The 16,119-nt window shown below is 53.8% G+C and overlaps 3 pseudogenes; all 3 read right to left on the reverse strand.

The window, feature by feature from the left end:
• Nucleotides 1-1,954: 1,954 nt before the first annotated feature.
• LOC146789179 (28S ribosomal RNA) lies at nucleotides 1,955-3,547 on the reverse strand (annotated as a pseudogene).
• Nucleotides 3,548-3,550: 3 nt separating this feature from the next.
• LOC146789180 (28S ribosomal RNA) lies at nucleotides 3,551-4,840 on the reverse strand (annotated as a pseudogene).
• Nucleotides 4,841-6,272: 1,432 nt separating this feature from the next.
• LOC146789181 (18S ribosomal RNA) lies at nucleotides 6,273-6,938 on the reverse strand (annotated as a pseudogene; the record flags this gene model as incomplete).
• Nucleotides 6,939-16,119: the final 9,181 nt, after the last annotated feature.

A 16,119-nucleotide genomic window follows, 5' to 3' on the forward strand; every position in this document is an offset into this window, starting at 1 on the left:
TTGGGTTTATGTTATCTTTATATAATTTGCATGATTATGGTCTCTTCCCTATTTCTGTTTGGAATGTTATGAGGGAGAACTTTAGGAAATGAAGAGAGTTTGTTGGAGTGGCTGAGGGCAGTTGACAGGGTGTGTTACTACTATACTTCCAATAAAAGTGTTAAATCTGTATTTAATGGTGTCTACTATTTAATAATGGCGACGAGTATAAGATGTGAAGTTTTCTCCCTGTAAGTTACTATATTGAAGGTAACTGTTGTTCACAAGCAATGGGCAGTGGAAGAGCCTAGTGACCTACAGCACTGTGTCATCACCAGTAGAAATATGTCCATGGTCAGAGGAGTCATGTTGAAACTGTAATTCAGTCTAATGCTTATGTTGGGGCTCAGCGCCTATTTTTGACTGAGGGGAGATTGCCATTGTGTATGCATTAGGGGTGGGCAGAGAACTCCGCTCAACCAGCCACGACCACTCCCCGGCCCGGTCCCTGCTTCTGAAAGCAGCCAGGCCGGGGAGAGCCTTGATGGACCCCCGTCCCCAGCACCAGGACCCTCCAATGGCTTTCAGGACCAGGGGGCTCCCGCACCCCGCCGGACGGATCTCAAGCCTCGGGCCCCATCCCACCTTCCGAACCCTAGCCAGACCGGGGAGAGCCTCCCTGGGCCCCGGTGGACCCCCGTCCCCAGTGCCCGGACCCTCGGCTGGCTTGCAGGATGGGGGGCTCCCGCACCCCGGAGCCTGCCGGACGGAGCTCGAGCCCTGGGCCCAGTCCCTGTTTTAAAACCCTAGCCAGGCTGGGGAGAGCCTTCCTGGGCCCCGGTGGACCCCCGTCCCCAGTGCCCGGACCCTCGACTGGCTTGCCAGACAGGGGGCTACCGCACCCCGGGGCCCGCTGGACGGAGCTCAAGCCCCAGGCCAGGTCCCAGCTTACGAGCCCTAGCCAGGCCAGGGAGAGCCTCCCTGGGCCCCAGTGGACCCCCGTCAACAGCGCCCAGACCCTCAGCTGGCTTGCAGGACAGGGGCTCCCGCACCCTGGGGCCTGCCGGACAGAGCTCAAGCCCTGGGCCCGGTCCCATCCTCCAACCATAGCAAAGCCGGAGAGAGCCTCCACGGGCCCCAGTGGACCCCTGTCACCAGCACGCGAACCCTCAGTTGGCCTGCAGGATGGGGGGCTCCCACATCCTGGGACCCACCGGATGGAGCTCAAGCCCCAGGCCCGGTCCCAAGCTTCTGAGCCCTAGCCAGGCTAGGGAGAGCCTCCCCAGGCCCGGTGGACCCCCGTCCCCAACGCCGGGACCTTCAGCTTGAACCAAGGAGGGTTAAGCCCAGGCCACGTCCTCCCCCCGCCGGCCTGCCTGGGGAGCCCATTTTCCTTGACTATTAAGCCCCCACGTTGTGGGGGCTTTCAGAACCCTGGGGAAGGACAAAAGTAGGAGTTCACCCGGCCCGCAGAGCCATCTGGTCACCCGGCCTGCAGGGCCATCTGGTCACCCGGGCCTTCAGGGCCATCTGGACGCCCAGCCCGCAGGGCCATTTGGTCACACAGCCAGGTGACCAGATGGCCAAGGACGACCCAGCGCCCAAATGGCCTGGGAGGGTGCTGTACCCAGTCACCCTTGCAGTCGCTCTGAAGCCAATGCTCGGGAGGCTCCTTCCCCGGGGCTGCTCGCCTCCCTGCTTGACTTGTACAGGAGCAGTTGGAAGGGGAGGCCCGGCCGGCCCAGGCCATCTGGTAACCCTGCTGACCCGCAAGGGATGGTGACCCCCGTCCCCACACCCTGGTGGTGCAGGGATGGGAGGGGGAAGCCCCCATGCTGGAGGACACATGGTGGAGGCGGCCTCCCATGGGCCTTCATTACCCCCTCCATGTCCCTTCCGCTGGCCTGGTGGCAGGGGGACCCACCCCTGGGTGTGGTGGAGGAGGGCATCTGCGGACACCCATGCACGGAGAGACAAAAGCTTGGCTCAGAGGATGACTTTCAATAGATCGCAGCGAGATAGCTGCTCTGCTACTTACGAAACCCTGACCCAGAATCAGGTCGTCTACGAATGATTTAGCACCGGGTGCCCCACAAACATGCGATGCACTAAGGGCAATGGAGGCGGCCCCCTTCCATCCACGCTCCGGTCCCCAAGCGAGTGGCTCTACGCACCGACCCCCCTAGAGAAACTGGCTATACCAGGCCAACCGAGGCTCCACAGCACTGCGGTATTATTACAGTTTAGGGGGGATTCTGACTTAGAGGCGTTCAGTCATAATCCCACAGATGGTAGCTTTCCCCCATTGGCCCCTCAGCCAAGCTCATACAAAAAATGTCTGAACCTGCGGTTCCTCTCGTACTGAGCAGGATTACTATTGCAACAACACATCACCAGTAGGCTAAAACTAACCTGTCTCATGACGGTCTAAACCAAGCTCACGTTCCCTATTAGTGGGTGAACAATCCAACGCTTGGTGAATTCTGCTTCACAATGATAGGAAGAGCCGACATCGAAGGATCAAAAAGCGATTTCGCTATGAACGCTTGGCCGACACAAGCCAGTTATCCCTGTGGTAACTTTTCTGACACCTCCGGCTTGAAACCCAAAAAGTCAGAAGGATTGTGAGGCCCCGCTTTCACAGTCTATATTCATACTGAAAATCGAGATCAAGCGAGCTTTTGCCCTTCTGCTCCGCCGGAGGTTTCTTTCCTCCCTGAGCTCACCTTAGGACACCTGCATTATCGTTTGACAGGTGTACCACCCCAGCTAAACTCCTCACCTGCCACTGTCCCTGGATCAGGTCACGCCGGTGGTGCCGGGCGTTTGGAGCCAGAAGCGAGAGCCCCACGGGGCTCTCCCCCTGCCTCACCGGGTAAGTGACAAAACAATAAGAGTAGTGGTATTCCACCGGTGGCCCAAGGGCCTCCCACTTATCCTACACCTCTCATGTCTTTTCATAGTGCCAGACTAGAGTCAAGCTCAATAGGGCTTCTTCCCCCGCTGATTCTGCCAAGCCCGTTCCCTTGTCTGTGGTTTCGCTAGATAGTAGGTAGGGACAGTGGGAATCTCATTCATCCATTCATGCGCGTCACTAATTAGATGACAAGGCATTTGGCTATCTTAAGAGAGTCATAGTTACTCCCGCCGTTTACCCGCGCTTAATTGAATTTCTTCTCTTTGACATTCAGAGCACTGGGCAGAAATCACATCGCGTCAACACCCGCCTCGGGCCTTCGCGATGTTTTGTTTTAATTAAACAGTCGGATTCCCCTGGTCTGCACCAGTTCTAAGTCAGCTGCTAGGCACCGGGTGAGGCAGAACGCCGGCACCACACCCCCAAGGAGGGGGCACGGGGAGAGGCGACCACCGCAGCTGGGGCGATCCCCAGGAAGTGCCCGGCTCGGGTCCAGAGTCGGCGCCGCCCTGGAGGGATGCGCCTCGTTTAGCCGCGGCGTGCGCCCAGACCCGCTTCATACCGCAGCCCAACCTACCCAGCCCTTAAAGCCAATCCTTATCCTGAAGTTACGGATCTGACTTGCCGACTTCCCTTACCTGCATTGTTCCAACATGCCAGAGACTGTTCACCTTGGAGACCTGCTGCGGATATGGGTACGGCCCAGCACAAGATTTACACCATCTCCCCCGTATTTTCAAAGACCAGCGAGAGCTCACCAGACGCCGCCAGAACCGCAATGCTTTCCAAGGCTCGGGCCCCTCTCTCGGGGCAAACCCATTTCAGGGCGCCCTGCTCTTCACAAAGAAAAGAGAACTCTCCCCTGGGCTCCCGCTTGCTTCTCCGGGATCGTTTGTGTTACCGCACTGGACGCCGCGAGGGCACCCATTTCTGCCACTCTGGGTGCGGGGATCTGAACCCGACTCCCTTTCGATCAGCCAAGGGCAACGGATGCCATCGCCCATCCCTTCCGAATGGCACTCACCCATCTCCTAGGGCTGACTGACCCATATTCAACTGCTGTTCACATGGAACCCTTCTCCACTTCGGCCTTCAAAGTTCTTGTTTGAATATTTGATACTACCACCAAGATCTGCACCTGCGGGGGCTCCACCCGAGCCCTCATCCCAGGCTTCCGTGCACACCGCAGCGGACCTCCTACTCATCGCAGCTTAGCCCTTGTGGCTCTCAGCACCGGCGCCGGACGGGTATGGGCCCGACGCTCCAGCGCCATCTATTTTCAGGGCTAGTTGATTCGGCAGGGGATTTGTTACACAGTCCTTAGCGTATTCCGACTTCCATGGCCACCATCCTGCTGTCCATATCAACCAACACTTTTTCTGGGGTCTGATGAGCTTTGGCATCGGGTGCCTTAACCCGACGTTCGGTTCATCCCGCAGCGCCAGTTCTGCTTACCAAAAGTGGCCCACTAGGCACTCGCATTCCATGCCTGGCTCCACGCCAGCGAGCCGGGCTTGTTACCCATTTAAAGTTTGAAAATAGGTTGAGATCAGTTCGGCCCCAAGACCTCTAATAATTCTCTACCAGATAAAACTGGGGGCTCTGAGCACCAGCTATCCTGAAGGAAACTTCGAAGGGTTCGATTAGTCTTTCGCCCCTATACCCAGGTCGGACGACTAATTTGCATGTCAGGACCGCTACGGACCTCCACCAGAGTTTCCTCTGGCTTCGCCCTGCCCAGGCATAGTTCACCATTTTTTGGGTCCTATCACGCACGCTTATGCTTCACCTCCCAGACGGAGCGGGTGAGATGGGCCAGAGGTGCTCCCGCCGCTGGAAGCGTGGCAGGATCCCACCTCAGCTGGCACGCACCAGCCCTCACCTTCATTGCGCCACAGGGTTTCGCTCGGCCCTCCGACTTGCGCACGAGTTAGACTCCTTGGTCCGTGGTTCAAGACGGGTCGGGTGGGTAACCGACATCGCCGCAGACCCTGGTGCCCGGCGTGGGCCTCCTCGCCTGGTGGAGCGAAGCGGTCGTGGCACACTGAGCACAGTCCGCCCCAGTCGACAGTCGTGCCGGGAGCAAGGGGGCCCCGTCCCCCCTTCCCCGCCCCAGCACGCCACGAGGGGCGTCCGGGAGCAGGTGCCCGGGGAAGGGCGCGGAGGCGGTCAAATCTCCCTCGGCCCCGCGGACATGGTGAAGCTGCTGCCAGGGGGGCTGTAACATCCTCCATTGGAGCGGAGGCCCACCTGCCACCCCAAACCCTTCCCCAGTCGACCCAGAGCTGGTCGCGGCGCACTGCCATGGAGGAAATGCGCCCTGCAGGGCCTGCTAGGGCCCGGGTGCCGGTCCCGCAGAGGGAATCTGGAACTCCCGGGCCACCGACCTTCCCGCTGAGTTGAATCCTCCAGGCAGACTGCACGGACCCCACCCGTTTACCTCTCAGGAGAGGCGGGAGGAAGGCGACGCCGTCCATCCACCAGCCACGCGGCAAGACGGTCCGGGTGCCCCGTTCAAGGCTTCCCCTCTGGGAGTCAGACTGCACTGTTGGGAGAAAAAACATTACCAGGCGCTCGGTCCAGTAGTCTCCCCACCCACACACGGGCAAGGAAGGCGGCTCTCGGAGCAACGGGAGCAGGCAGCAGCCCTACCGCCACCAGTCCCTCCCAGGGTAACCGGGAGGGACCACACGAGTCTTCAAACCCCTCAGCCCAGCCATATGGGGCCGGGTCAAACTGGGCACCTGGCAATGAGGGAGGGTTGCCCCACCTGCACATCAACCATCTGTCTCCAGGCAGCCCCGAACAGTGCCTGCGGGTTGGTGGGAAGCCCACCCCACCCTTGCCTGGGTCAGAGGCACTGGAAGGGGCCAGAGGTCTCCTCGTAGGCCCTCAGCTCCTTCTCTTCCAGGCCACCCTGCCGTGCAAGAATGGCCACTACTCGTTTGCCTGAAGCCCGGACAGGCCTGCACTCAGGCACCAGAGGGCCCAGGGCAGCAGTGCCTTTTTAGGGTGGGGGGTGATCCCAGCCCGGGGAGGCACTGCCATTTGGTTTCCCCCACCACGGGGGTCGTGCCGGGTGAGCATGGGTTTTGTCTCAAGAGGGCACACCACTGTGCCCCTCCCAGAGAAAGGGACAGGGACCAGGGGCCACCCCTATCCCCTGTCCCTCAGTTGGCCGGGTCTTTATCCGGCAGAGGAAGACCTACCGAGGACCGGTCCTCACCCAAGCGCCCCATATAGCCACAGACTGCTCTGTCAGCCGGGGTACGCCATGGTAGGGCCGGGCCCTGTGCCAATGGTGTGCTTGCAGGAGGCAGCCAAGGACTTCAGGCTGGTGCTATTGGGCGCTCGGGCTGCTTTGCCGTTAATGATCCTTCCACAGGTTCACCTACGGAAACCTTGTTACGACTTTTACTTCCTCTAAATAGTCAAGTTTGATCGTCTTCTTGGCGCTCTGCCAGGGCTGTTGCCGACCCCGGCGGGGCCGATCCGAGCACCTCACTAAACCATCCAATCGGTAGTAGAGATGGGCGCTGTGTACAAAGGGTAGGGACTTAATCAACACGAGCTTATGGCCCGCACTTGCTGGGAATTCCTCGTTCATGGGAAATAATTGCAATCCCTATCACAAACTGGTTTCCCGCACCTGTCGGTGTAGGGTAGATACACGCTGATCCGTTCAGTGTGGCGTGCATGCAGCCCAGGACATCTAAGGGCATCACAGTCCTGTTATTGCTCGATCTCGTGTGGCTGAATGCCACTTGTCCCTCTAAAAAGTTGGACGCAGACTGCTGGGGGTCGCGTAACTAGTTAGCATGGAGGAGTCTCGTTGATTAACCAGACAAATCGCTCCACCAACTAAGAACGGCCATGCACCACCACCCACAGAATCGAGAAAGAGCTATCAATCTTTCAATCCTTACCGTGTCTGGGCCGGGTGAGGTTTCCCTTATTGAGTCAAATTAAGCTGCAGGCTCCACTCCTGGTGGTGCCCTTCCATCAATTCCTTTAAGTTTCAGCTGTGCAACCAAACTCCCCCCGGAACACAAAGATTTGGTTTCCCGCAAGCTGTTTGGCGGGTCATGGGATCGCTAGTCGGCTTCGTTTATGGTCGGAATTACAACGGTATCTGATCGTCTACGAACCTCTGACTTTCGTTCTTGATTAATGAAAACATTCTTGCCAAATGCTTTCTCTTTGGTTTGTCTTGCGCCGATCCAAGAATTTCACCTCTAGCGGCCCAATACAAATGGCCCCAGGCGTTCTTCTTAATCATGGCCCCAGTTCCGAAAACCAACAAAATAGAACCAGAGTCCAGAGTCTTATTCCACTATTCCTAGCTGAAGTATTCAGGCAACTGGCCTGCTTTGAACACTCTAATTTTTTCCAAGTAAACGCTTTGGACCCCCAGGACACTCAGTCAAGAGCATCAAGGGGGCGCTGAGAGGCAGGGGCTGAGACAGGTGGTAGCTCACCTTGTGGCTGACCTCCAACTTGATCCCAAGATCCAACTACGAGCTTTTTAACTGCAGCAACTTTAAAATACGCTATTGGAGCTGGAATTACCATGGCTGCTGGCACCAGACTTGCCCTCCAATGGATCCTCGTTAAAGGATTTAAAGTGTACTCATTCCAATTACAGGGCCTCGAAAGAGTCCTGTATTGTTATTTTTCATCACTACCTCCCCGATTCGGGAGTGGGTAATTTGCGTGCCTGCTGCCTTCCTTGGATGTGGTAGCCTTTTCTCAGGCGCCCTCTCCGGAATCGAACCCTGATTCCCCATTACCCATGGTCACCACGGTAGGCACAGAAAGTACCATCGAACATTGATAGGGCAGATGGCCGAGGGGATAGGTGCGACCAGATGGCCGAGGGGAAAGGTGCCACCAGATGGCCGGGTTCGAAAGGGAAGCCATCTAGTCGCTCTGTGCCCCAATGAAAGAGTGAGCTGGTGCTGGGGCATGGGGGACCAGAGGCCCGGGGCCCCAGCTGGGCCCCAGCCATGGAGGCTGTGAGGGGGAACTGATGGGTTTCCAACCCGGGACCCGTGGACACCTTGACATGCATGGGACCGACAGACCCGGTCCTGGGCCCTTAGTGGAGCGGCAGGCCGGGGGATGGGGCCCAGGGCCGGAGCACCCTACCCAAGGCCCGGCAGGGCCCCTGGACCCTGCTGGGGTTCCCAGGCCCAGAGGTGCAGGGAAGCCTCCCCAGGCCTGCAGGACCCCATCCCAGGCACCCTCCCACACGGCAGGACCAAGGACACTGCCCGGGGTGGGGATGCCACCCTCCCCTGGCCAAACAGGGGCCCCGGCCAGAGCTCCTGAACCCAGCCAAGCAAGGGGAGGCTCCCCGGGCACAACAGAACCCTGTCCTGGGCCTTTGGCAGAGCAGCAGGCCGGGGGATGGGGCCCAGGGCCAGAGCACCCGACCTGGGGCACGGTAGGGGCCCCTGGACCCAACCAGGGCTCCCAGGCCCAGAGGTGCAGGGGAAGCCTCCCCGGGCCCACCAGACACCATCTCGGGCACCCTGCCATGCAGCAGGACTGACGACAGGGCCTGAGGTGGGGAGGCCACCCTCCACGGGGCCCCTGAGTGCCCCTGAACCCAGCCAAGCAGGGGGAGGCTCCCCAGGCATGAAAGAACCCCATCCCGGGCCTTTGGTGGGGCCGCAGGCTGGGGGACGGGGCCCAGGACTGGAGCACCCGACACAGGGCCCAGTGGGGCCCAGGGACCCAGCCGGGGCTCCTGGCCCCGAGGTGAAGGGGAAGGCTCCATGGGCCTGCGGGACCCCGTCCCGGGCACCCTGCCTTGCAGCAGGACCAAGGACAGAGCCCGGGGTGGAAGGCCACCCTTCCCGGGGCCCCTGGGAGCTCCTGAACTCAGCCAAGCAGGGGGAGGCTCCCTGGGCCCACAGGACCCTATCCGTGACAGAATGCCACGCGACAGACTCCGGGCTGGGGCGGCGTCCTGGCCCGTCCAGCTGCTAGCTGAGGACCAATAGGCCACGAGGGGTTCCGGAGTACCCTGTCCCTAGTAATCCGGAGGAAGGCTACCCCCCTTTCTGGTAACCCGTGTGCACCATGAGACTCAGGGGACCCTAGGCGCGGACATGCCTGACCTCCTGGAGCCCTGGCTGGGTTTGGGGAGGCAAATGAGTCCTCATCGGGACTTCCAAGGCAGCCCAGCCATCTGGTCACCCCATTGGAAAGCATTGCGTGCGACCAGATGTCCGAGGGGAAAGGTGCGACCAGATGGCCAGGAACAAAAGGACTCCCATCTGCCTGCCCGAGACTTTGCGGTAGGGGTCGCACCTGCCCTTGCAGGGCACGGGGACTCCGCATCCCAGAGGCTTGGAGATCCCAGCTGGGCCTCAGGCACGGGGAGCCCGCAGGAGCTCTCAGGCCAGGACGTCCAAGGGAGGACCGCTCCGGGGCCCGATGGAACCCTTCCCGGGCACTTTGCCACTCGGCAGGCCGGATGAGAGAGCCCTGGACAGAGGGGAGGTGCTGTCCAGGCATAGCCCATCTGGTCCCCAGCTGAGAACCACCAGCCCAAGAGGGGTATTCCTGCATACCCTGCCCCTAGTAATCCGGAGGAAAGCTACCCCTCTTTCTGGTAACCTGTGCGCACCGAGTGATGGAGGGGACCCAGGGTGCGGAGGCAAACAACCTCCTGGAGCCCTGGCTGGGTTCAGGGAGGCAAATCAGCCCCTATCAGGACTTCCAGGGCAGCCCAGTCATCTGGTCGCCCCATTGGAAAGCATTGCGTGCGACCAGATGGCCGAGGTGGAAAAGGTGCGACCAGATCGCCAGTACCGAAAGGATGCCCGAGCCGAGCCTTTGCGGTAGGGCTCCCACCTGCCCTTGCAGGTCTCGGAGGCTCTGGTTTCCGGGGGGCTCATGGACCCCGACTGGGCCTCAGGCACGGGGAGGACCACCGGAGCTCTAGACCCCGAACTCCCAGTGGAGGACTGCCCAGGACCCATGGAGCCCATCCCAGGCACTTTGCCATGCCGTGGGCGGGAGGAGGGAGCCACCTGAGGGAGGGGAGGTGTTGTCCGTGCATAGCCCATCTAGTCCCCGGCAAGTAACCGCCAGCCCAGGAGGGGTTTTCCGGCATACCCTGCCCCTAGTAATCCAGGGAAAAGCTACCCCTCTTTCTGGGAACCCAGGCGAACCACAAGACTCAGGGGACCCTAAACCTGGATGCCCCCGACCTCCTTGAGCCCTGGCTGGGATCGGGGAGGGAAAAGAGCCCCCTCGGTACTTCCAGGGCAGCTCGGCCACCTGGTCGTCCCATTAGAAAGCATTGCATTCGAGCAGATGGCCAAGGGAGAAAAGGTGCGACCAGATGACTGGGACCGAAAGGACACCCGCCCCGAGCCGAGCCTTCACGGTAGGGCTCCCGCCTGCCCTTGCAGGGCTCTAAACCAGGGACCCTTGTCCCGGGCAGACCGACCCTTGGCAGGCTGCAGGACTGGGGCTCCCACACCCCAGGCCCTGCCCGAAACCCAGGCCCCGGGCCGATCCCTGCTTCTCAACCCAGGCCAGGCCGGGGAGATCGGGGAGCCTGCCTGGGCACAAGGGACCCCTGTTCCAGGCACACGGACCCTCGGCTGGCCACAGGACGTGGGCTCGTGTTCCACACATTTTTTCCATAATTCCGTTTAGTGGCGCTATGCCAACTCTGCCCAGCCCTAGTATGCATGTGCATCAGTGGATTGCTGTCTTGAGACAGCATGGGCAGAGCGCAAGTACAGGTCTTGTAAACTTGCAGTCATGAGCTTGCAGGTGATAATCATCAGGAGTGTGCACGTTCTCTTCCTAGCTGGAAGGTATCCTGGGATCAAGGCTACTTCAGTGCTACTTCAATGCGCCACAAGTAGAGCCAGTGGTAAAGAGGAGAAGTGTTCTGAAGGTCTTGACTTCGATCTCCTGCTTGATTTTCTGTAGCATGTAGTATGTAGTATTTCTATCTCCTATTCAAACACATGGGAGTAAACTGAGGAGTAAGTGCGTGTCTGTTTGCAGCATTTCTTCTGATACCGCATGGTGTGGTGGAGCAGACGGTGCTACCATGGATGTTGATTTCCGAAAAGAGTTGACATTCTGACGACGGAGACTACGTCTGTTATTTAATATCTTCAGGTCTAAAACTTCAGTGGCTGGAGAACATCGTGACTATGGGGAATACTTTTATTATTTTATATTCTCAGACTTTTCCATGGCTGGTGACTATTGTGATCAGGATGGCTACTTTTTTTGTTTTAATATTTTCAGGCATAAGTCTTTGGTGACTACTTTTGTTGTTTTGTGTCTGAGAGAAGAAATTGTTTACCAATCAGTCTACTGCACCACCTGCAATGTTTTTGCAGAACTCTGGTGAACCTAATATGCAGCGGGATGCCTGGCATGAGGCATTTGAAACCTATTTAGAGGCAGTGGGTGGTGATGTTTTTGCAGCAAAGAGAATGTGCGCTGGGACACTCCCGGGTAGCCATGCGCTCTACAAGTGTCCTTTCATTCATTCATTCAATGTTTGCCATATTAAAACACAACCTAGGCATGAAGGTTTTTAAAATGTTACCTATACCTTCTGGCAATACGAATGAACATGGTGATGCATGGAGGAAGATGTAAACTCGGATTACAAGTATAAAGGGGCCATGAGGGCTTTGGATGAGAATTTTGTACAATTGCCTGGAGAATGTGTCAAACAGTTTATAGCAAATTTGCGTAAGTTGGTGGCTACATGCAATTTTAGAGATTTACATGATGAAATAATAAGGGACCAATTAATCAATAGGACCAATGCCCTGAAAATTCTGAAAAAATTGTTGAAACTGAGAGAGCTCTTGTTAGAAAAGTCTTTTAGTATTGCAAAACAGGTGGGAAATGCATCACATTACTCGAAATTGGTAAATACAAAAGGTAGTGCTGATATTATGAAAGTGTGCTGGGGTGGCATGAGCAAAGAGCATGGGGTATTGCACTCGAACCTAATCATCTCAAACAGGTACTGGTAGTGGAAATTAAGGCCACAAATTAGAAGGTTCAAAAGTTTCCAAATCTATTTTGGAAGAAGTTGGGCTGCCTTAGGAAATTCCATCAATGTATTGTGTTGAAGGAAAACACTCTACCCACAGCCCCCAAATTGAGAAATTATCCATTGGCCTTGAGGGGGTTGTTGAAGAATGAGTTGAATAGACTGTGTGCTGCTGGAGTTGCAGAACCTATAGAATCTTCAAAGTGGTTAAGTCCCATTATGATTGCTCACAAGGTCAATGGAAGGATAAGGATGTGTCTAGATTTAAGAGATCTTAACCATAGTATTTGGGTGTTAAGACACCCTCTGCCTAACATTGATGAGTTGCAGTCAGGTGTGAAGTATACTGAATGGTTTACCTCACTTGATTTGTCCAAGGGGTACCACCAAATACTTTTAGATCCCGAATCAAACATCTAACGTTGTTTCTGAATTCTGAAGGAGCTTTTCATTTTGTGTGTATGCCATTTAGATTAACTTCTGCATCTGCAATCTTTCAGAGGATAATGCAGAAGCTGTTTGAAGATTTGGAGAAGGATATCATTTTTCCAGGATGATGTGTTGATGTGGGGGAAGGACAAGACAGAGCATAATAATGACTTAGTGGAGGTGTTGTCAAGAATGGAAAAAGTTGGTTCAACAGTGGGGGTTGAAAAATGTAAGCTTGGTGTTGCTGAAGCTAAACATTTGGGACACACATTATCTGACAAAAGAGTGAAACCTAAGATGAGGTTGCTAGAAGAAATAGAAGATGCTTCAAGTTCCAAGGACCTGGATCAGCTTCGTTCGTTTTTGCGGTTGGCAGAATATTCCAAATGTATAGACCATTTCTCTGATCAGACGAAAATGTTGAGGGCCATTATGAAGGAAGGTGAGAAATCTGTGTGGTCAATAGGGTGTCAAGAGGAATTTAATGGTATCAAAATATTCATAGTGAATGTCATATAATTGAAGCCTTGTGATCCAGGTGACAAATCCATTGTAGTTACAGATACCAGTTCACGTGGTGTAGGTGCTGTCTGTAAGCAATCAAAGGATGGCCTTTAACGGATAAAAGCCTTTACAGGTAGCTGAAGCAAGTTGTTGTACCATAGAGAACAAAGCACCATCATATTGATGGGTTGTGCAGCATTTTAGACTTTTTGTTTCAGAAATATCATACGGATTAAGAATGGCTCATAGGCCACTAATTGAGTTGTTTTTGACAAAAGGGACTGGAGAGGTTGCCTTCGTATAGCCAAGTGGATATTCAGGCTCCAGGAGTATGATTCTGAAGTGAAACCTGTACCCGGAATAAAAAATGTGAATGCTGATTGTATGCCCAGGCTGCAGTTGGTAAGCCAATGTGATGATATTGGTCCAGTTTGTCAAGGTGCTATCTCGGAATAAACATGGAAGGAGGAGTGTGCGGATGATACGGTTATGAAAGAGACAGTTGCAAAGTTGTCTGTAGATTGGTAAAGGTCATGAGACAGTAAGGGTTAGTTGAGCTGCTACAAACCTGTCTGGTCAGAATTATCATTTGAAGAAGGAGTGTTGACGAGAGGGGATAGGTTAGTTGCACCAGACATTTTACGGTTTAGATTGATGATTTTGATACACAAAGGTCATGGTGGAATGTCATGCATTCTGTCAAGCTCATTTTGATGTCTGGAGGCAAGGAATGGATCGAGATGTAGAGTGTATTGTTAGGGGTTGTGTGTAGTGTGCCATAAGCGATAAGTTGCTGGAATCCAGGGAGACACCTATTGCACTGTCAAATTGCCAAGACAGACATGGCAAAAGATTGGAATGGGCATCTGTGTGCTATTAACAACAAATTGTGTGGAAGGTCCATACATCATAGCCATGATGGATTACTATTTGAAATGGTGAGAAGTTTCTTTTTGAAGGAAGTAAGGGGAACCAATCTGATAACATTTTACGAGATAGTTTTAAAAAGAGAAGGGTGTCCCAAAAAAGTTGTGATGGATAATGGACTACAATTTGCCTCTGCCCAGTTCGAGGAGTACGTGAATGAGTTAGGAAGAATGCATCACCTGACTGCTATATATAATTCAAGGAAAATCGATCTGGTGGAAAGATTTATTAGGAATTTGGTGGAGAGTGTACAATTGGTGGAATGTAACAAACTGGATGGAAAGGAGGAGGTAGGGAAGATGTTGTGGTGATATAGAACAACACCAAATTTTCTAACTGGTGAGTCAGCATTTTTCCATTTGAAAGGGAGAATTCCATGTACAATAGTCACCCTAGCTTAAATGGAAAGGTTGAGCAGGACAGTGTGGAGTGAATAGTAGTTATGAGAAAGAGTGCATGAGAATAAAATAAGGTATAAGACTAGACATATTTTAATATGTTGGAAAAAGGCAAAATCAATGTAAAGAGGGAGATCTGATCTGTGTGAGTTTGAAAGCTTTACACAAGAACATCTAGGTGGTCTGTTCCCAAAAGGGTGAAAGAAGTAAAAAACTATAGTGTGGTTTTTGACAATGGAGGTAAATGGAATATGGGAGGTGATTGTTTGCAGTGATTGAGAACGTGACTTGTGTGAAAGGGCTCAACAAAGTCACAACAACAATTTAAATGGAAAAGATGGAAGAAATTAGGGGTGGACAGAACTCGTGGAGTTTTACTCAGTGAAATTCCATGGAGTTCCATGAAAACTCTTGAGATTTCATAGAATTCTGCGAGCGGGCAGAATTCGGCAAGACAAGCTGATTTTTGGCACAGGCAGCTAGTTCCATGCTGAATAATTAGAGTGAATGGCACAATAAAGTGCACGAGAGGGCGCTGCTTCTCAAGCTGATTTTGCTGCCACTCGAGTAGATCTTCTACTTGAGCTGCATCTTTCTGACCGCAAACGGTCGCAACCGCCCATGACTGCTCATGTTGAGGAAATCTCGCTGTGTACCCTCCTAGTGACCGACAATCATGCTAGGGAACCCCAAATCTTGCTCACGTTCACCAACTTACGATTGGCCAGCCACACACAAGAAAAAACGTTGCCAAGCTTCAGTTAGCAGAATTTCGCCAGGACTCCACATTACATATGTAACACGGAGTGGCAAAAACTACACCAACTCCTGCGACAGAGCGGAAGTTGTCACCCACCCCTTGGAAAAAATACAGAATGAAAAGATCTGAGTAGAAATTTGAGAACCCATCCTATCACCAGACCAAAACAATATAATGATTACAGGCTTGATTTAGATCTTGGCTGGACTCCTGTGTTCCCTCTGCAGTGGAGTTTACAAGTACTCCGACAAGCTGAGAGTATCCCACCTGCCGTAGTTAGATGTGGCTGGCTGAGCCTCCGTCTGCATCAACGGAGTGTTTCCCATTGCATAAGCAGAGCACCTTCATCAACGCAGCGGACTCTTCTGCTGACTAACGGTACTCCATCACCATCAGGTCTGTGGGTTTACACTGAGCCTATTTAGATTGCCCTGTTGTGCTGGCATTGTCCTTGTGGTAGTTTGCTGATGGAGTGAGTCCCTGGTGGAGTGGTGGAGGGGGGACTAGTAAGTACTACTTAAATAATGTGTCAATACACATATATGTTGTGTTTCCTTCAAAAATATATGTACGTAATGTGTAAAGCCCCTTTTTTACATATTGCATAGCACACACGACACACACACTATTAAATGCACACCCAAAGGCACCATAAGCACAATACCCACAACTACCACAACATAATTTGTATTTTTACTGTCAATACAGGTGTGCTCATTTTACCTTAATAAGTTATCAAATGAACACTAATGTATTGCACATACGAAAAAATTGAATGTAAGAGCAATCTAAAAATACACAAGGCAAAAGCAGTTGTCAATGCGCTATTCATAGTGCGACAAGTGTAAAAGAAGCTTACCTTAGATCCCAGTGACAACAGAGTTTTTAGCGTCATGGTCAAGTATAAGCAGCAAAGGGATTCAAGATGGAAATGGAACTGGGAAACAGAAAAAAAAGATTTCTACCTCATTTCCTTTGATTACGCCAACTCAAAGAAGGAGGTATCTCCACCACAGTTTCCTTGACGGAGAGTCACATCGTGATTGGCACAGCAGTAATCTTGGCTGTACTGCCTCCAAAAGCTGCTTTTGCAAATGGCGCTGTCGACGTGGGAGGAAACTTCTGGCATAGATGGTGGCATTCAGACGGTCTT

Source organism: Triturus cristatus, chromosome 10 (assembly GCF_964204655.1).
Source record: "Triturus cristatus chromosome 10, aTriCri1.1, whole genome shotgun sequence".
Taxonomy (NCBI): Eukaryota; Metazoa; Chordata; class Amphibia; order Caudata; family Salamandridae; genus Triturus; species Triturus cristatus.